Source organism: Argiope bruennichi, chromosome 2 (assembly GCF_947563725.1).
Source record: "Argiope bruennichi chromosome 2, qqArgBrue1.1, whole genome shotgun sequence".
Lineage (NCBI taxonomy): Eukaryota > Metazoa > Arthropoda > Arachnida > Araneae > Araneidae > Argiope > Argiope bruennichi.
In genome coordinates this window covers 124,886,316-124,910,276 of record NC_079152.1, presented here as the reverse complement: position 1 = coordinate 124,910,276, position 23,961 = coordinate 124,886,316, and positions in this window count along the sequence as shown.

Below are 23,961 nucleotides of genomic sequence, written 5' to 3'. Positions count from 1 at the left end.
AAAATGCATTAAAATATTTTTAATGGTCAATGGCATAAGTGTACTGAATGAAAAATTGAACAAAAACTTTCAAAATAAAAATATGCTTTTATAACTAAATAATTTTTTCTTCTTGTATAATAATTAGCCATCTACTAGAAAGTTCACAGAGAATTATGTTGCTAAATTTCTATATCTCCAATACGTAATTTGATGTGTATGATTCCTTCAATTTCAATGTGTATTTATTAAAAGTTGAAATATACTAGACATTAAGGTGTGTTATTTCAAAATTCTTACATCTGCTTTGGTTAATTCGTTCATAAATGTTCCTAATGGATACAAATACAAATATCATGACATCATAATGCCACTGAAAACTTAAATGTCCTGTTAATTTATTTTCTGAAGATGAATATTATATCTCCTTCTCGGTAATGTAATTACAATTTCTTATTATGTAAGTTGCCTAAATAATAAAGGGTATATTTCTGCCTTAGCTTTCAAAAATGGAATAAATTAAGGAAAATATGCATTTGATGAAACAATAAAAGTGTTTTAAATCTACTTGCATTAAAAATAATATTGTTGGAAATTATATTTAAATATATTTAATACCATCACAGTAACAATTTTTAAATATAAAAATACTGTAAAATGTTTCAGAAGTGATAATTTTTGTAGACATATAAGGGAAAATGCCTAAATCTCTTATAAATTTTAATTGATTGGAGTTTCTAGAAGAAATACCATTCCTGCTCTCAAAAATGCATTTAATTCGAGTCCAAAAGATCAAAATTAAAATGCCTGATTTATAGATTGCCATCAGACACACATGTGCACTCCACTTTATTATTAATTGTAATTTCGGACACTTTTTCAGTTACATGCTTTTAAATATCTTCATTTCTTCTAAAGAATTTTTTATTGGATAAAGCAAAATGTTAAGCGGCAAAGATTTCAAAATACCAAATTCAATATTATATCTAATATCAAATATAAGAAATGTTTCATCTTTTCTGACAGTTCGAAGGGTTGTTTTTTTCTTTTTCTTTTTTTTAAATAAAAGAAATGTATTCGTTTCATCAAAAGAGAATATATTTCAAATAATAAAGAGACAACAATTAGCCCAATACAACGTGAACAAATATGCATTCAGGATTGTCAAATTTCATATTTAAAATCAGAAATTCGGCTACCAATTAAATAAATAATATATTTACTAATAACGCCAGCAAGCTAACAACAAATGAATAATTTTCTTAAAATTTCCAGATTTAAGGGGAAAAAAAATATATGATCCGAAATTAGGGGTGAAAAAAATCTCCTTAACATGCGAATTTTAAAAAAAAAATCGAAAATAATTTCTTTCTTTATCTATCTATACTTATAATAAAGCTCAATGTGTGTGTGTGTGTGTTGGCGCTCTACAGGCCAGGTCATTTGACATACAGCTATCAAATTTGGTACATGTATACCTTAGAGGTCGGGAATGGTACATGTATACCTTAGAGGTCACCTGGGGCCCCTTTTTTTGAAATTTTAATTAGAATTTTAATTATTAATTAAAAACTAACTTTTCCGCCAAAAAAATCTTCCATTTTCCCCACCGCCAAATTTTAAGCCAAAATAATCTTCCATTTTCCCCGCCGCCAAATGAGTAAGGCTCAGTTGTTTTTTTCTCCCAACAGTACTGAGGCCAGGGTTAATAATTTTCGGCGGATTATTTCAAACGATTATGTTTATTTTCTTAATGTTTTATGCATTTAAAATTAAACATTGTTAATTAATCCATGTTTCAGATTTATTCTGAAGTACTTTTGAATTAAAATAACACAGAATAAAGGAAATTAAAAATGTCTAATCTGCATAGCGTTACCCCAACTGGCGTAGAAAAATTCACGCATTTGCGTTACCGTAATTGGCAAAGAAAATTCACGCATGCGCATTCTGTTCCGATTGTTGCCATGACAACCATTATCAACGGACGATTTAGATTATTTTTAGGTTAGTTGCATGCTTTTGTAAGTAAATTGTATTTATGTTAGTTATATATTTTTTGTATATGCTTATAGTTTTAAGTGCATCGTTTTTTAAGTAGTTTTTTTTAACCTGTTTTCAATGATTTAAATTATTTTTAGGTTAGTTGTATGCTTTTGTAATTAAATTGTATTTATGTTAGTTATATATATTTTTTGTATATGCTTATAGTTTTAAGTACATCGTTTTTTAAGTAGTTTTTTTAAACCTGTTTTCGACCGATTATTTTAAACGATTCATTTTATTTTCTTAGTGTTTGATGCATTTAAAATTAAACATTGTTAAGGAATCGATCTGTTCATCATGAATCTGAGAAAATTTTGTTGACAAATTCTTGAGATAATACATAAATTAAGAAAGATATTCTTTAAAGCCCATAAAGTTTAAATGCTCAGTGACTCTATATCAGTAATCATATTATTAAAAAAATGCTTTGTTTCAGTAAAAAATATTATATTAATTGTAGATTAATCATTTACACTTTAATTTAATGTAAAGCACAAATTCTACGGGGGCTAACAGAAAATTAGAGAGATACAGATTACGTTATGACTGAAGGTCTTTATAATATTATGAGTGAATTTAAATTTGAAATTTTGAAATATTTTAATGAAGAAGCTATTAATGTAGGAATTACATAAAATATTTAACTATTAAAATTTTAACGAGCATTAAGATTGGCTGGTCGCCAAAGGCGGCTAGTTTTAAAATAAATATTCAAAAACAAAAATCAAATCAAGATTATTTTATTGAGGTTTAAAAAAAGCAACACTTTAGTTCCCGACTTAATTCTTTTTATACAGTAAACGTAGGAACTTTGCTGCTCTGTCAACAGATGGCGTTTGAATTTCATCGATTAAATCAGACTTTTAAAAAAAAGTAGTTGCTTGTTTTGGTTCCCGGAGTCAAAATTCCGAACACATGAGCATCGAATGATTCAAAAAGAATAACAGCAGGCAACAGCGACACACAGAAACATTGATCACGAATAGAAATCGAAACAGTCTAGTGTTTTAAAGGGTAGATTGCTAGAAGACGGCCTTTTTAAGTTCAAAGAGTGGAAGGTGTCAGGAATAAGTTATAGACTCACTGGGGCCATTTTTTTCCTGTCAAATCCAACTTCTCCTCTTCTTTTAAAATACGATGGGAAGGAACAAACTTTAAGAAATCCAATTGTTACAAAGCACAGAAGTTCCGGAAGCAGAGATTTATATATATAAAAAATAATATGAGCTAGTTAATGCATCAAATTTTGATAATATTTAATAATAAATAGGATAGTAGTCTTTACATAAATCAGAAAAAAAATTTTCTATAGAAATATATCAATAAAATATATTATATACAAAATACAAAAAAATATTTAATTATCAAGTATAAATATTTTTGTATAGTGAATTCTGTGATAGGCTGAATATTTCTGCTTTTCTTAGGATGAATTTAATTAACAGTTGATTTGTAAGCAGTATTTCATTAAATTTTGATTGTGCAATGATTAAATAATTATTGTTAATTTTTGTATTTAGTCAAGAGGAAAATTCTGATTATCAGTTTTTATTAGCCTTGTTAATTTTATGCATTACAAACAAAAAATAAATAAAATTATAATTTTACCCATTCTAAAGCTTGAAATTGCCTTACACAAATTAATTGATTACCTTAAACAAACAAAAAAAAATATTTCATTTATAGTATATGGGATTTTCGTAGAGCTGATTTTGTATTTCAAAGTTCTAAATATATAAAGATATATAGCAATCTAATTTTCTATTTATTAGAGTTTTTAAGAAAGTATTGGTAAGAAACATAAAAAAATTGCATTTGATCAAGGTAAAACAGACACTTTTAGAATAGTCAAATTTCGCTTAATTAAATAGAAATTTGGCCCATTTTCTTTATCTATCTCATCATGCTTCAAAGACATAGACGAGACGTTGTATTTTTAATTCAGTTTTATTCTCGCTCTACCGCCATCCAGGAAAACATAATTATTTATAATAAGACGCAGTGCGACACAAAAGCAGAAGTAAGAAGAAAAAGGACGAACAAATGATCACGAGTCTTATATAAGATGGGATTTCCACCCACGTGTCTATGGAATACATAAGTTGACCTTTTTCAAGGGCAACGAAAGTATCACTCATTCATTTGAAACATACTACTGATGGTGCATTAGTTTTACAGAGGAATTAATTAAACAGAAAGTGGAATTGGATCACGAAATAAGAGTACATTTTTAGAAGGAAATTACTATGGGCTATATATATATATATATATATATATATATATATATATATATATATATATATATATATATATATATATATATATATATATATATATATATATATATATATATATATATATATATATATATATATATATATATATATATATATATATATATATATTCTGATACAAATTGTATGTAGTTAATAAAAATATAATCATTATTTTTTACACTTCTTTTCATAAGAGTTGAGATCAATATCTCATAATGAGAATGGAAAGTTTCATTGGTCAATTATTATTATTCTAAGTTATATATCTGATTCGAAATAATAAATATACAGAACAAAAATCTGAAATAAAAAGTTGCAATATTTTAATGGAAATGTTACTCATTAAATCATATTTTAATAATATTGGCAGTAAATCATGACTTCAGACAATCTCTTTCAAATGTTTCAAATCATGAACAGTTTTCAAATTTAGGATATGGGCTGAATATTATGATAACAAAAAATTCATAACAAAAACTTTCCATGCATTAAACTAATCTTTGTACTTATGTTTCATCTCTTTAAACATTGTGCAAGGATTAGGATAAGTATAGTAAGGTATCATATTTTCAATAATCACGAGTTTAATATTTAAAATTTCTTTATCGGAAAACAAAATTTTGGATGAAATTCTTCTTAAAAATATTGGAAAACTTTCATTTAATTATTCACTCAATATTGTGTTCCTATAAAACAAAATAAAAGATACAGACAAATATTTTCTAATTCGTCATCAAATTTAAAATATAAGTATTTTAAAGAAATATTTTTAAAAAATATATAATATTTTTAAAGAATTAATGAATTAAATTTTGGCAACGTTAGATAGGTATCTTCTCGTTAGTTTAAAAAAAAAATACTTCTAGTGGTACGCTGTAAAATTTGCCCTTAACATTAAGTTATCACAAGCCATTTTTGTAATTTCAAAACATAAGCTTTAAAAAATATTTTAATAAGTAAGCTATCAATTTGTCGTGGTTTCTTAAAATTGCTATCCTAATGGCTCACAATATTTGCTACTATATACCATTTGTATCTCAAACCAATTCGATTGAATTACGATCACAGAATATAATCGCGAAGTCTTTCGTACAAGTCTTTCGTCTTTCGTACGTTTTTTCTAAGCCTAATAATATTCGATTTTACAAAACAAGGAAATAGTTAGTAATAAGTATTTAAGTAATGTACGAATGTAAGTAAGTCATTATAACTGAAGACCTGATTCTACTCTTGCATTTTTAAAAAGTTTACAGTTGATTCAAAAGCATTTTCATCATTTTAATTTATTCAAAGTTAATATTAATATTTTTCTTTATATAAAATTGACGCGATATTTCCTAAGAAATTTAGTATTATAAGTCTTACGAAATGAAATAATGATGAAATGATCTATTTTTTTTATAAAATTCATATTAAATACCAAACTTAACACATAATTTGTAACCTATAAAAATTCTTTGGAAGAAAGAAAAAAATCCTTCAATGATCTTTTTCATAAATGTAAAAAAAAAAAAGATAACAAGTATAATTGTAGCACATGTAGTTATTAATTCTTAACACCCAATGTGTAAGAGTGAAAAATATTCTGTACAAGAGAACAGCCGAAGAAAAAAAAGAGTGAAAGTACTGTTATCAGCAAAACATCAAAACATAATTATTTTCTTTTTTCGGTGATTCTGCAATATTTTCACGAATTGCAATATACTGCATAATACCTTTCAGAGAGAAAGAAAGAATATGCCACTTTCTTTGTGAAGTTTGTTCATGAAAAATGTATGTACTGAAAAGAAAAACTCATTCATTCAACCATAATTCAACAGAGATGTGAAAAACCACAATTTATAAATTTTTTTCATTGCTTTTTAATTTATCTATTTCTGCTCCAACAATGCCGAAGAAAAACCAAAATCTGATGTTTCGGCATAACCAATAAGAAGAAAACACTTTTCTTGTAAGAAATTGATTTAATGTACACAGGGTGAGTTAATAATGTGGCAGATTGCGAAAATTCACGAATTTTCTAGAAGCATTTGAGATAGATGTACATAAAATTGAGAGGAAAATTGTGTGGTGTGGATTTTGTGTCTTGGGTTTTCTGGTTGCTTTTGAGCGTGTTAAGTGAGACACTTTATTGTTCCAGCTTCTAACAGTTGATTTCTGCAGAGACTTTAGTTCGCTGAAATTTCTTTACTTGTCTCTTACCTCTCTATTTGTGTTTATTGTTAGCGTCCTTACACTTGCAGTATATAAAATCTCAATCTTCATAAATTTCCGTTTTCTTTACACCAGTTGTTTTTTACAAGGGTTTATTTTAACATTCATGTAATTGTATCTTTAGGGTAGTGGTGCTTCATTGCATTTGTTTTTTATTCAGCAATTTTTTATTTTGTTTGTTTCATTTATTAAAGTCAATAAATTGGTTATATTTCAAACCTCTAGTTCCTGAAGGCACTCTAAATCTGACATCCGTTGTATATGTCGAATTATTATTCATGGAAGAATGAAATTGACTTGCCCTTTCCCCCTCCCCTTATTACAGGTGGTAGAAAATAAACAGGTGTCCTTAATTGACTAATACAATTGTAACAGAAAAATCACCAGATTCTATTCTACTTTAGGCATTAAAGAAGAAGTTTGATAGGAGAAAATACCGGCATTTTCTGTTGTTACACGATAGTCAGAATTTACAGTTTTCTTCTTTTAATTTTGTAAAATAATTCAAAAAAATTATTTAATTATAGAACATTGAAGAGCACCGTTATCATGAAAGAAACTTTACCATGGATATTTATAAGCACTTCATTAAGCACTTCCTTAACATTTTAGATCGTAACTATATCTTTCGACCATTAATTTTAAAATCGAAACAAATGCATTTTTATTTTTTGCAAATGCAAAATACCTAAACTTTTATATATATGAATATAATATACTAAATAATATGTGTTTGTTTGTTTCTTATGGCACTTGCCACTGACAAGCCCACTGTTACGAAGACAGCGATTTAAGCCTGAGGGGGAACGTCTCTTATTTTTTATAGCAGCGCCAACTAGGGCCAAGAATACGACTTTGCCACTCACGCATCATTCATTCGCTTGCACAACCCCTTTTTACAGGAGGGCACATTCACACATCTCACAGATAGAACAACAACCATGCCCAAACCGGGACTCGAACCCGGGACGCCCAGATCACGGGGAAGACGCGCTACCCCTATGCCAGGACGCCGGCAAATAATATGTAAAGTAATTATTGAATAAATTTCATCGATTCAATTACCTATATAGAAACATTTTCAGAGTTCACAATAAGATTTTTAAACAAGCAAAATAATCTTGCATCATGTTGATGTGATTAACCATATCAAATGCTCCCCATATTATTAATTTTAATAGTTAATGATATTGATATATATTTAGAAAACCCTCTAAGAAATAATGCTACAACAAATAATACATTCTTTGAATGAGGCACTTAATCTAAAACTCTCTATCGACCAAAGTTTTATGGAAATCTAAAAATGAAATATTTTGATGTTGCTGATACTTCTTTGTATGATGAACCCCTTAAGGACAACAAACAATCAAAAGTTCTTATCGGCTTATTACTAGCCGATTTAATCTATAACTATTCAAAGAGCGTCATGCTGTTGATGATGCTGATAAAAAAATATTAATGAATAAAGACATTTATATTTTTCAGAAAAATCTCAAATCGTCTGAATTGTGCAATAATAAAAGTGTTGTTCAAAAGCCTTTGAAAATCTCGCCTGCAAATGACAGTTTCAGATCATTGAATGGAATTTCTGCATGATACTTTTATTATTTAATAATATAAATAATTAATATGCCAGATAAGCAAAACAGAAATGTTAGAACATTTATCATATCTTAATATCTTCTGTAAACTTATTTACAGAACATTGGTCATTTATAAATTATACCACAAACTGTGAGCAATTAAACTGAATAAATAATTAAATAATGCATTTAATATGAAATGGATATTTTACGAACGCAGTAACATATTTATTACTTAAAAATCATTTATTTTCACTATTATAATAATTATTATTGCAATTAAAATTAGTATTTTCATTATTATTAAAATAATTTATTTTACATATTTTCTTTACATTCATTTTCTGATTAAAGGAAATAATCTAAATACATTTTTATAGAATAAATAAGAATTTAAATACTTCTAAAATCGTCAAAAATAAATAGTTAGAAAATAAAATTGATTCCTTGCGTAAAATTTAATAGCGAAATATTCAACGAACAGTCATTGACATGGGATTATCGAATCAAGAAGTCAGCCATGTGTCATTTTGATTACATGGCATAAAACTGTAGGATTTGTATGAGACAACAAACGCCAATATTGGACAATTAATAACCTGAACCATGTTGCCTTATTTGATGACTCTCTTTTCCAGTTATATCTTTCGGATAGATGTGCTTATGTATTGAGACAACCTATGGGCAAGTATCAAAAAGGTACTTTTTAATCTGATAGAGCCTCCATTTGGTACATTGGTAGTTAGCGTGATATAACAACCTTGATTTGTCAACAAATGAATGAAGAATATTTTCAATCCAAGATTTCAAGTAGTACATAAACATTCAAACACATTTGTTCTTCTTTTACTTAGAAGAATTGTTTTCATGTCTAGCAAAAAATTATTACTGTTAAAAAATAAATACTACAATTTCACAAAAGAATTTCAGCTCATACATTTTTTAGAATTAACTATATAAAAGTTCCTCTGGCACTGTAGAGGAAATTTATCTTTCTTTGTGTTGACAAGAAAGAAACTCATCATAGTTCTTATAATATAAAAAATCAATTAAATTAGTTCAATATAAGAATTTTTTTTCATCTAATATGATCAGGAAATATATCACAACTTTCAAAGCAATTTTGTAGAAAAAAAAACTTTGTAATGGAAAAATTGAGTTGAAGTAACTACAAATATTTGAATAATCTGTCTCGGAAAATTTTAACAAAACATCAATTTCAACAAAATATGAAGAGCAGCGAAGTACTCATGTCTTTTTTTATAGAAATTAAATGTGTATGGAGTGACATACACTCCATGACCAAACAAGTGAAGAAATTCGGAAGTTTCGGAAAGTGAAAAAAATGCTCTGAACAAGTAAAAAAATACATAAATTTTATTATTCTGATTTTAAGAAAGAATTACATCTTCTGATTCGCCAAAATACCACGCAATGTGTTTTTCTTGGAACTATTCCTATGGGAAAATATATAAAAACGCAATTTCCGATTCCACAGTGATTCATTTTACTGGAAATGAATGCATTCCTGGAAAAATAATTTAAACTGCTATTTAAACTGTATAAAAACTATTTAAACTGTAAATAGCGTTGGCTGAAATACATATTAAGGTTCAAATATATAAAAAGTGAAGAAATGGGCAATTCTCTGAAAGTGTTTATCAGAATTTTCATCTGAAATACTCTCTGAAATGAATTCATGAAAAATGCGTACGTTGAAAAAAAATCATTCCGCTATTTATTTTACTAAGTCGACGTCGGTAAGAAAGGCTCAAAGTTTTGAATCTCCTACTTTCAAGTTTCATTTTATTTACTTCTCATCCTTAGAAGCAAGAAGAGAAACCAAAAACTGACATTTTGACACAATTCGGGAAAGGAACTCATTTTTCAATAGTATTAAATATAGAATTAAATAAAATGGAGTTGCAGTTTACATTAGTTACATGTTTCTTGGAAAGAAGAAAATATGAATCTGCAAAAAACCATAAGTATTATTAATTTTTTTTCACGCTTTACTATAATTAATTAAACTAGATGTTTTTATTTATCAAATTGCTGAATAAAAGTATGTTAATTAGTTATGCTTGATTTTATTACGATATTTTTAAGCATCCAATTATGATAGACATTTTAATCGTATTACTTTATTAATCTTACACAAGTTCAGTGTAAAGCGTGCATAAATTTACATATTAGAGTCACGTTCTATTATTTTGTAATGCCATTTTAAAAGCAATTGTCTAGGTAATCGATTTATTAATATAATTATACCTTTTGATGTAGTATAGCTTCATTGTCTTGTACCTTTACAATGGACGTTGAAATCAAAATTTCTCAATTTTTCAGATATTGTTTTGAAATTTACATGGTAATTGTTTTATGTCAATATAATGCTGAATTTCTAATGCTAAAAATTTCATCAACATTTATTGATAACTTTTGGATTTTTTTGATAAAAAATGGAAAAAAAAGTAAATAAATATTCTAAAATTTCAAACTGATCCATGCACATTAAAATAGAACATAAATTAATTATTTCAAATTTTTCAGATACATTTTGTAAATCTACAAAATATTTTGCATATTTAGATTTATTGAAAATATGATTTTCACTTCAAAATTTGAAATATTTGACATTTTTAGAAAAATTTTAACATTACTCGAGGCTTTCAATAAAAAAATTTTAAGACTCATAATTCATCTATAAATGCAAAATTGTATTATTTTGTGTTTATACAGCATAACAGAAAAGCTTCAGACTAAATAAAAATATAATGCACATGGAGTATTTAAAAATGTGAAGATCATATTAAAATTTCGTTTTGAGAAAAAGCTAAAAATACATTTAAATGATTCCTACAGAGCAGAAACAAAATTAAAACCACTTAAATATGTTAAATATACAAATTTATTAAAAGAATGATTTATTTTATGAAATATATACAAATATACATACATAATATTTATGTAAAAATGCACAACGCATATACAGGAAATACTACTGGTGAAGCAAACTAACTTCTTCTTTAATTAAAAAAACAAAATAATAAAACCTCAAATAAAAATAAGATTTTTTTAAATATCATTTCATGAACCATAAACATTAATTTTTATTTATATAACATTTTTAAACTATATATGCAGCCATAAACAAAAACAATACAATATATGAAGCAGGTCAAAATGCATCTGCTGTATAAGTTACACCTTCATGTTTTTCTTCTAACCTTTAATTTGCTTGTTTTTTGATTTTGTTTTATTTCTTTGTTTTTTATATGATGGCAAGGATTTTCTTTTATTTTGTGCTGCTCTTTTCTGGTCTTTTTTTCTGAGCTATGATAAGCGAGAATCAACTTTTGATATATTTTCTTCAATCAAGCAAAGATTTTTTAAATAGCCCAGGTTATACTCTCTTACAGATTTGCTTACACCCAACTCTAATCTTTTCTTTGAAACGAATACTTTTTTGGGCACTTCCTCCATATACAGCTGTGGAGATTCTCATTTGCATTCTGTATTTTAGCAGAAATGCACTTTGATAACATCTCATCAGAAGCTAGTCTTTGATAAACTGGGATAATTTTTTTCTACGACCAGTTCTCATGAAGTTGTTTTCTTGCTTTTGTGTCATTTTGGAATCACACCTTGAACGATAGCTCTCTGATAGAAACACCATGATCCTACTCCCACAGGACATTTGCTGTGCTGTGGTTTTAAATCCGTAGACATGCAATGGTATAGTGATGCAAAAATTGATGTGTTTTTTTTTTTTAATATCAGGTACAATGTCTTTTACTGCTTTTCTATAATAATTTTGAAGCTTTACTATAGTGGTATTCTTCAAAGTAGCAGACTTTTTGCCACCCAAAGTTACTTTTTTTAAAAATTTCCATTCTTTAACTTTCTTTCGTAAAGCAGTACCAAGTCTCTTAGAAATATGATTGATGCATTCTTCTTTTTCAGTTGTGTCAAAACCATAAATTTCCATCTCATTCAGTTATTGAAAAGTCTTTGAATCCCCATCACACAGCATTTCCATGTATCTGAAACCATATTCTTAAATGTATCTTTTCCACATAATTATAATTGCATGCATTTTCATGCTGCCAGATGAACCATGAAAATTTTTATCGCATTCAAATTTATGTCCATCAAACCAAATGCTAAAATCAATCGAACCTTCCTTCAAATCTCTTTTTGAAATTTCCCATTCATGGCAGTATTTTGACAAAACTGAATTTCTATCATATGAAACACTTATATCAAGAACTGCAGATTTTTTTTGACGAGGAGTTGGATGCGAGCGTCTGTAATGGCTTTTCGTGATAAAGTGTGCATTTGAAGTTTCACTTCTTTATTTTGTTGGCATATATTTTTCATACACCTATTAAATGTTTTTACATCCATTAAGGGAGTGCCAAGTACCATAGAAAAAGTCTCTAAATCAGAGTGGACTCTATCAATACACAAGAAAGCCTCTACAACCTTGTTGTTCACTTGGAAGTTTTTGTCTGTAAATTCCCTTTCACTGGTAAATGCAGAACCAAAATCTTTATCACAGTTGGCACAGGAAAGACAAATTTTTGATGAAAAACCAAATAAATTTGCTTGAAGCATTTGAAAAGATTTTTCCTGACATTCATGACAACGAATATTCTTCAATAAAAAAGATCAAAGGGATTGCACATAAAAATGCATAAAGAATCACAAAAAAGTAAAGAAACAACTTATTTATTTGAATCATAAAAAAATGTAAATATGACTATTGAGTCTGTGATACTATTACAAATTTTTTCAAATGTGATCTTAAAAAAATAATGCATCAATTGTACTGTCATTAAGTCTGCAAAGTAATTTTGTGCAAAAATTACCAGCTATCGAAAACGCTCTTTTGGCATCAACGCTAGTTGTTGATACTGTTAGCAATGAGCGATTTACTTTTTCAAGTATTTATCTCTAAATCCCTCATCTTCAAATAAATCGATTTCTCATCGGATGGTTTTGGATGTAGCTGATTTCTGTACTGCATTTTGGTGTGTTGAATTTTTATTTATTCATCGCTAATTCTAATTATTGTTCAAGAAGCAATTCCTTTTCACTGTCAACATTAGTGCCATCATAAACTACGATAACTGTACCGAATTCTTCTGAATGTGGATAGGCTAGTGACTAAAAAATTTTAAGAAAATTTACTATAAACTTGATCAGATTTGAATTCGTTAATCCCTTTTCTTCTTTTTCATTTTCATTTTTAAAATCATTATAATTATGTAAATACCGTAAGACATTTTCAATTTTGGTATGCCTTTGTTTTGTACGAGTTTTCAATGTAATATATAATTCTTCAGATAGTGATGTGCGCTGTTCTTTCAGTGACTGCAACATGAAATTTATTGTTGCATACCTGTTAATAAATTAGAATCTCTCCGACATAATGCCTCAAGAGCCAGTTTTATTGGAAGTAGAGCTTATATATTTCTGGATATAAAGTTGAATTCACTATCTGAAAAATTAATTTGCAGGTTTAAGTCGATTATTGCTTTTCGGATTGGATTTCTCAGTTTCAAAAATCATTCCATCATTAGAAATAAACAAATTTTAAGAACAGAAATTTTTCATTTATTCTTCATAATTAAAAATTTATGTCCCTTTAATTAATTAAAAATTGCTCTGAAATATTTTGCTGTGCATTAGTACATTTTTTTTCTTCTATATTACTAATTATCTGTAATGTTTAAGTCTCATAAACCAGCAAGTAATCATTGTTAAATGTAATCATCTCCTTTCATCTTTCCTCTCACCCGTATTTTGTTGAATTTAACCTATCCTAACGCATGCGCTAAAGCGCGGAGGGTTTTGCAATCCGTTGTCAAATGGTATTTTATCACTTCTCTTGATTGTACGATGCAACTTTGTATTCACAGTCTAATTAATTTCGTCCGTTAGGGAAATAAAAACAAACACGTATACTATTTTGCTATGTTGGCAATGAACATATAGTGGAGATAATTTTAAAAAAAATCTAGTAAATACCGAAAAAACGGCATTTAAACTTGTTAATACCCTATTATAAAATTGTTCAAATGACTCAAAATACTGGTATTCGGTATCTCGGAATACCGGTATTGCAATACCTAGTTGTACCCTTAACAAACCGTTGAGTTAATAAATAGTGTCTTTCTTTCATAATTCTCAATAATGGGTCAAATCGAGAGAGATTAAATACTCTTCAAAGCAATGAAAATTATTTTAATGTCATTACAATTTTGAAAATAATGTTTAAAAAATCTTTTTTTTTTTCAAAAAATTTCAGATATTAGGAAACAATTGTGCGGGAGCAAAATATACGGCGCATCAGCTATGTGGTAAAAAATCATTTTTCTGCAATTGCATTTTCAGAAGTTACTGCAGACAACACCGAACTCTCTTTTAATAACCGCTAAGAGGTGCATATTCCTAAACTCTAATATATATCTGCACCAAAAAAGTTGTCAAATGTTCAGTTTTGAACTGTTTAAATGTCATTCATTTATATCATTAATATATATATATAACCATAACCTCTTACGTTATCCCTTATTATAGTCATAGATAGAGATATTACATAGTATCAAGCATTAAATCAATATTATTATGTAAAAGAAAACATATTAATAATAGGAAACTAGGAAATATTAATACTTGGAAAAATTAGCTAAGCCAAAATTTATACCATATGAAAATAAGAGGTCGAGTCATATTAATTAATTTTCTTTATTACTAATTGGGAAATAATGTTATATTATCTTTTAATTGATAAGAATATCCTACTTTATATTTATAATATTTTACTGGAATTATGGTATAAAAGAAAATATTTAATTCTTAAGAGGTATAGATTTTTATACTTTTATTCAGAAATTTTAATTGAGAGATTTCTGATTCATGACGGTTTTCAATTCTTAATTATAAAAAAGCCAATTTTAAAACTTGTATATTTTCGAATATATTATCCACTTGAAGAATATAATTTTCTTTTCTTTCTTTTGCCCATACCTAGCTTTTTGTAATATTAGTACAAAATGGTATCGCCATGATCCCTTTGTTTGGGGATCAATTATTATTATTTTAGATTGTACCGAACAAGAAATTTTCTTTATGTATGAATATTTTCCAAGCAGGTTTATTTCGAATGCAGATATTGTATTCTTCAAAAGTATTTAAAAGGTTTAATTGTCACTATTTCCCTGCAGAAATTTTCCTTTTATTCGCATGCAAGTGTTATATCTTCCTTTTATTTATACGCTTCATCTTCCCTATTTCCGCGACAGCAGTGGCCTGATTGTATTGTTTCGGCTTCAGAAGTGGTGAGTTTAAGGTTCGAGTCCCGATTCTACCAAAGGACCACAGTGTAAACAAGCTTGGTGCACGCTAATTCCATCGGAGCCAAACATTCATCCGTTGTTGGGGTGTGGACGGTTGGAGAGAGGGTGCTAGCTCGGAAGACATCTTCGCCAACTGACCGCGGTTCAAGATTTGGAGGTCCGTCTCAGAATAGCTTTTGTGTTGCTTTTAAACAGGACGCTGATGCAACTGAACTAAATTTCTCCATAACCCAATGAACCTTTTATACTGTCAAAAAAGAAAGTAGCAAATTATTATTATTGTTTTCATCAGTTACGCAAATTCACAATTCACAAAATCATGAAGCAGTGGGAAACCTTCAGAATACCCAGTTGTTTTTGTTGTTGTTAACGGAGGAAAGGCAGAAAAATAACCTCTCGCTTCTGATTACTTGTTGTCCGAATATTTATATCGTGCATCACAGTTTCTCGGAATAAGAATTTTTTTTCCGACTATATTTACTCAATGGTATCTTAATTTTTTTTTCAACTTCTCACAAATGAACAACAAACATATTTTATTCTTCGATTTACTCATGCTGGAAAAGTTCTACAGATAAAAGACTTTTTATAGTATTTTCTTCATCTTTCATAAGATGCATATGGAGGTAAAAAGAGCAAAGATTCATCAGTGAGACGAAAACTTTGCGAGCAAATTAGAGTAATGGTATCCCCCAAAATTGCCTGATGTAAAATCCATAGATTCGCTTTATTGGAACTCAGCAAGTACATATTTACGGAATTTATTTGTTAAGAATCTTCTCAAAAATATCGGCAGCTAAAAAAATTGTAATAAATCCTGCTTCACATAAAGTAATTGCTAATATTCATTCCCATGCCATATAAAAGCAATTAATAAAAGCCCTCTTTTTTAAAGACATGTTTATTTTTACATATGTAGAAAGAAGAAAAATAACACATTTGTAGACATTTAAGAATTTAAATAGTATTTAATTTAAGCAGAATTTTGAACTAAATCTCTTCAGAGGTTGTTATATTTTAAATAACTGATTGTCTGGTAAATATTCAAACAATTAAGTTAGCAATAAAAATAGAATACATTTATAATCACTACAACAATTATATCGTTCTGATAGGTACCGAAAAAAACGATATTTTATTGCTAGAGTTTAGAAATAATAAAATAAGGTCAATTTCTGTGGGTGCGTTGTTTTAAGATTATTATTATTAAATAATAATTGACAGAACAGCTGTTTTGGAAGGTAAATATGGGGATATTAGCTATATATATGATATCGTGTTAATCATTAAGTTATAATTTTGTCAGCGTTTCCTTCAAACTTTCTGACATTAAAGCCGTGTTATTTTAATTACCAGAATTATTTTCTGTTTATTATATGCATAAAAAGTTCCAATGGACGTTTCCAACTTTTCGTTATTGTGAATTCACTTCTTTATTTATGTTATAAATTACACTGATATTAACAAAATCATTCTTCTTTGGAGTTTAACCATAGAAGAAAATTGAGTTATTAAATATTTGACGAAACATTGTAATCATGTTAAATTTCTGGGCAATAATATAATTTATTGTTAGAAATCAAACAAAAATATATTTAAAAGCAATACAAAAATTCAGCAAAATATTCCACTATTAAATTGACATAATATAAAAAAAATATTGTTGTAATTTTTTGTGCAGTAATATTTTCGAAAATTATCGCCAAAAAATGTCAAAATTTCGCCAAATATTTAATTTAATTAAAAATTTATTTGAAGTTATTAAAAAAACGATCCCAGTTTGCACCTTCCAGAATCGCGCTCCGAGTTTTCAATTTCCAAGGTATAAACTTTAACAAGGAAACTTTAAAAACATCATAAAAATTCCGTTTCCATGTTTAAATACTCTTTAAATTAAAAATTAATAATACAGTTTCAATTTATTAAGATGTTCCAAATTACTCTTTTATTCAAATGGTTTTAAATGGTATAGTGAAAAAAATAAAAGCAAAATAATTATTTTGCCTTCCATAATGATCTATCAACAATGCTTAACATCCTCAGGCATAAAACCTTTACACGAATCCACGTTAAAAAAAAAAAAAAATTACAGATGCAAATCACATTCAATTAGGGTAAAAGAAATTACAAAATTCGGTAAATATGCATAAAACCTAAATAATAATAATAAAAAAAAAACATTTTTAATTCTCAAGTGAAAAAAAATACTTATAACTTTATTCTTTCACAAAAATTTAAAATCTAATTAAATGGATATAAGGAAAAAAATATATTAAGCATCTCTAGTTCCTCATCTCGAAAAAGGTGTGTAATGTAATTTAGATAAAAATTTTTAAAAAATGACTTTTATTATCCAATTTCGGAAGATAAAAAAATATGCTTGTAATAAAATGTTATAACGAAAATAAGAAGAAAAAAATGCAGATACTTATAATGAAAAATGTTATTCTGTAGTGATTTATGATAAATTACAAGCACGTTGACAGTTATCTGTCAGTGATTTAAGCCGAGTGAGCGTCTCTTGTTATTTCAGTAGCGCCAACTAGAGCCAAGAGTACGACTTAGCTACTTCATGCGTCACATTCGCTTGCATAACCCCTTTTTACAGGGGTTATGCAACCTCACAGATAGAGCATAGATACACACCTCACAGATAGAGCATAGATACACACCTCACAGATAGAGCATAGAAGAGCAACCATGCCCAAACCGGGACGCCCCGATGATGGGGAAGACGCGCTACCCCTATTCCAGCACACCGGATAAAATGAAAAAAAAAATAATAATAAAGTTAAGCTTTTCTTATACTGGGGTAATTTGAAGCATAGAAATCAAAGAATTTGAATTTCTGTCAATTTAAGAAATATATTTTTTGTTATTTAAATTTCTGATCCACAGTATTTTAATATACTTGATTTAATGCTATGAATTTTAAAAAAAAGAAGCTCAAGTTACTATTATTTTAATTGAGTTTATTCAATTTTTTTATTTATTTAAGTAAACATTTAGAAAATTTTAATAGAGAATGGATCCAAAATTCACATTTTAAAAAAATTATTTAAATTTCGGAGATTTTCCATGAAAATTGATTCTATATTCAGCAAAACCCACTCCAAATGCGTTTGTTTTTAAGTCAACGAATTATGAATAAACAGTTAAGAATTTTCAAACTTTTCTCTTCAGAAGAATATACACAATTTAAATTCTAACCCGAGTCGTTGAATTATTTTATCACCTTTCAAAAAATTCAAAGAAAGATTCACCAAAATATACACAACTAACATCAAATTATAAAGAAAGGAATTAACTCCCATCGTTCACTTAGGAAAAAAGAAGTAGTGACTCACGGGGATTAAATAAAAAGAATTCAGACCTACCTTTCCAACCATTTAAAGATTTTAATTGAAAAAAAAGCTCTTTCTGGATTTTCCCCAGATTAATTAAACCTTGGTTCTTTGAAGCGAAGGATAAAGAAATCAATATATTTGAGAAGCGGAAGAGTTTTTAAGACGAAGGCGTTGAAAGCGATGAAATATCTTTACAAGAGCATTCTTTGCTCTCAGTGGGAAGTGATAAATGCATGGGGATTTTAAAGCAAGATTTTCTGCATATTGGTGTGAAAGAAGTACTCAGAAAATTATTTATTTTTTTTTTGGGGGGGGGGAGGTTCAAAAATGATATGGCTGTATCTCAGTCTTTTTATTTCTTTACCTGGATTTTTCGTTAGCAGATTAATAGAAAGAGATTTGGCTTGCAGAGATTGTTCATGCTTGATACTAAACATTTATCTTAGGTTTTAGGGAGATAAATAAATTTAAGAATAGTTGCTGTAAAACATTAAAATATTTATGTGTAAGGAAATAAATATGTCATTTTATGATGACTTCAAAAAATAATTTTAAAATCCAAAGCTTTTTTAATTTTTTTTTCCTTGGAGATTTTTATACATTTGAAGGAAAATATTTTACGTTTCGTGCGTTTATTTAGATTTCTAAATTTAGGAATAAATGCTGTCGGAAAATTAAAATGTTTAAGTTTAATGAAAAGCAAATTTGAGCTTTTACCTAAAAACTACAAACATTTTTTTTTAACATTTTCATAATGAAATGATTTTATTCTTATGGAATAATAGAATAATATATGCTCAAAATATGCAGGTGTTCTTTTCTATCAAATTATCAATGCTAAAGTAGACATTTTATTTTTCTATGTATTATATAGAGGGAAATATATTCTTTTATTTTAATGAAAATAACAAATCTTATAAAAATCCCCTAATAAAAATATATATTCACTATTTCACTTTAATATTTCACTAAAAGGTATACTATTTATAAATACTTAGTAAATGAAAAAAAAAAAAATAGAACTTAATTTTCCTTCTACCGCGATGAATGAGAGATGCATTCATAATCATTTTGCATCTTTAATAAAACTTACAGTCTATTTCTTCTGTCATTATTTTCTCTGCCTAATTTTGAAAACTAATTGATACTAAAAAGAAGGAAAATGAATGCTCTAAATCAAATGCTTTTCAATAATAAATATTTTCTATAGAATGTAGCTGAACCTTAATTGATAAATACTAATTAACTTTTCTACTGAAGTAGACATGATGCCAAAATTCATTTGTAAACTTTTCTCTGAGATTTTTCTGAATAGATCGCATAAACTCCCTACCTCAGTAGGCGAAATATCGTCTTCCGTTTGTTAAGTGCGAAGAAAAATTCTTAGAGCTATGTTTAACCTGCATTCCAAGAATACAAATAATTAGCATCCTTGGTGTTTTCATACATAATTAAATGATTTACAGGAATTCAATCCAAAGAAATCGTTTCTATTTTATACCTTGGAGCATTCAGACATATCTAAATACCTTGTCTTAAGTATTATTTCTTAGAGCATCCAGATTTTAAATTCTTCCAGCTTCTTTAAATCTGCAACTATCGAAGATAGCATAAAAGATTCTTGATTTTCAAGGGAAACGAAAGAGTTAACAAAACCAGAAGACAAAAGGTTTTTATATATGTCTTCATTACGCTGAAAGAGAGGAGGTGTTTGCACATTTGGATTTTAAAGTCATATATCCAGTATATGCATAAAGGTTTTTTCTAAAGGTGTATTTTCTTGATAGGTAAATTTAAGAAAGGGACTGATAAAATGGAATCAGTGTATTTTCCTGATAATACTTGTCTTTGAATAAAAATTTTAAAGTAAAAAAAAGGCGATTTTAGGGATGGAAAGGCAAAGTATTTTATAGAATTGCATTTGAATAGATGAGCGCAATTCAGTGAATGTGCCGCATTCATATTTTGTTCTTTATCACGGTTTTGTGGAGTCATTATTTATATTTATTTTCGTTTTATAGATTGTATTATTTATTTTATTTTTCAAATAAAGGTAGTCGTATCAGGTCATTCTAAAATTTCTTCCGACTTGACTCGAAATATACTTTATTAATTTAGGTGTGGATAACTGTGCTTTATAGATTATATTATTTATTATATTTTTCCAATAAAGGTAGTTGTATCAGGTTATTCTAAAATTTCTTTCGACTTGACTCGAAATATACTTTATTAGTTTAGGCTTTGATATTCAAATTAAATAATTTTTCATTTATTTCTTTTGTTTTGTATATCTGATTGATTAAAAATTTTAATAGTCATATTAAAAACTGAGTGATAATATGCTATTTTTTATTTGAGAATAGAAAGCGTGCGATGAATATTCTTTTCCTCTAATACAGAAGGTATTAGTGGTTATATCTTATCACGCAAAAAACATTGTTAGCTATTTTAGTATTTAGCATTATTTCTAAGTAAGGTTTGCGAGTATAATAGCATACATTTGGAAATAAAATGGTTAAAAGTGAAATGAAATATTATACTATTCTCATTTCCAAAATATTATAATTATGTGATGCGATGACAATGTAAAAGTATTTATCAGGATTTGAATTTGATTTAATGATTTTATAGTTTTACTTTTGATTTTAAAAAAAATTGTAAATTTTGTAATGATGTTAAAAACCTATTTATTCAAAAAACATTTTACTAAATTGGATGTGAAATATAAATTTACAAACATTATGCAAAATTATAAAACATCCCCATTCGAAACGAACTTACGTCTAATTCAGTAAATAATTGATTACAGTAACAGTAAGCATCAATCTAGTTAATCTAATCACCTTTCCATTGTTCATATACTCATAAAATATGCATGATTCAATATAATGTATTTATGAATAATTCTTGCTATATAAGGCTTAATCTCAATTAAGCATTATTTTACTGACGACCAATTTCCATTTTTTTTTCTTTTGAAATCAAATAAAATACTTATTTTGTCTTTTTACTATTTAGAAGAGAGCAAGTTTAAGAGCGGAGCAAGATGAAATACGACTTATTTTACGCCCATATTGAAGTATTACCATCCTACATAATCTGCTAATGTTCTACTGCTTGTTACTATGAAAGTATTTAAGTGAAAAGAGAGTATACAATATATAGAATAATAGTCATGAAATATAACATTGCTATGCCAGGTAAAACCTTTTTGAATTGTTTTGTCAAATCCTGAAGAAAAACTCTATAAATAGACATAAGATGAGAATTTTCAGAATCAGAAGGAATTTTGGAAACGGTGAAAAAACAATGAAGTTTATTGCAAAACAGCGAAGTTTATTTGTTTATTTCTTATTATGTTTCCCGAAAAAACATTTTCACAATTCCACACTGCTTCCAAATTATCTTCAACAAAGAGGGAAAAAGCACTTTTTGTGAAATAGATTCATAAAAATACATGAGTTGTTTTTTTTTTATTTACTTATTTTACCGCATCATATGTACCAAATTATTATATGATACACATGAAGTACACAGAAAAATTAATGAATGATTTTTAATGTAAAAATATTTTATATGCAAAAATTAAGCTTTTATTGTAAATAAATGTTGATCATCCATTTTATAATTTAAGATTAATTTAAAACTTACACATTGGTAAGGAACCAAAGAAAAGTATATTGTCTTCAGCTAATGCAATTTGTATAATCTATTTTTATTATTATTTAATTATTGCTATTTGTAATTAATTACCATAAAGATAGGATATTTGAAAGAGAGATTTTATAAAATTACTGCGAATTTGAGGAATATGTTTTATATCTGAACGGATCGAAATAAATTATTCAACTGTTATCCAAACATAGAAAATGCTTTTATCAAGTATCTTGAAAAATATTTCAATAATATGTTATTAAGTATGTTAAAAGGTAGAAATATTACTTTATTATACTATTCTAACAAAAGTGCAATAAAGATGAATACATTCTCTTCTCTACTTATGTAGTTTAGAAAGTTTTAATTTTTACTTATGAAATATTTTTTTCTTACCATCAATATCTTTATCCAAACGTTAGACATCAATTTTTTTCAATGAATTAAATATCATAAAAGGATGACTTTGTAATTTCTGTGGTTTACTTTATTATAAACTTATTAATCATTCTTTCTTGTTAGATAATTTTCGTATTTTCAAAGAATTTTTTTTTATCTTATTTCTCTTTTTCTTTCCTAGAAAAATAAAAATTAACATTTAATAGTGTAATTTTAAGTAACATAAAGTATTATTTTCTTATTAACATAAGTACTTTGGTAAGCATAAAGATTTGTTTGATTTTGAAATACTATATTTTTATATAATATTTATGAAATTCAATATAATTAATTATTTCTTGATTTCATTTTTATTCTCTTATACTTAATGAAGAAATAATTTTGGCGTTATCTAAGATTTTGCTTCTTTTATCCCCAATTCGCTGGAAATATTCCTATTTTGAATTGAAATGATTAATCCATAAGAAATTTCTCTGAATTTCATTCTTTTACACTAATTAAAATATCATTTCGTTTATTTTGCATGAATTCCTGTTCATTTTACATGTATTTTTCCATTTGCTATAATATTCTTCAAGCTGCAGGTGAAAATAAAAAATAGGAGTCTCATGCAAGAGCCGGAAATATAGCCGAAGATATAAGAAATGTCAAAAAATCGACAGGAAAAAGAAGCATTTATCCTGTTGCCACCATATTCTTCAAAATGTAGACGAGGATAAAAGAGAAGAATCACGTTGAAGGGAAAATATTACGTCGATATAAATATTCTAAGAAAAAAAAATCACTATTAGTATTTCACTACAACGATTATTTTTATATCTAAATTTTCTTTTATAAGATTGAACATAATACATTATTGCTGTAAATATCATTATTGAGTTAAGAAATACATTATTGCTGTAAATTTCATTATTGAGTTAAGAAATACATTATTGCTGTAAATTTCATTATTGAGTTAAGAAATACATTATTGCTGTAAATTTCATTATTGAGTTAAGAAATACATTATTGCTGTAAATTTCATTATTGAGTTAAGAAATACATTATTGCTGTTAAATAACATAATTTAATGTTTACGTTTTTAGAATACAATCAC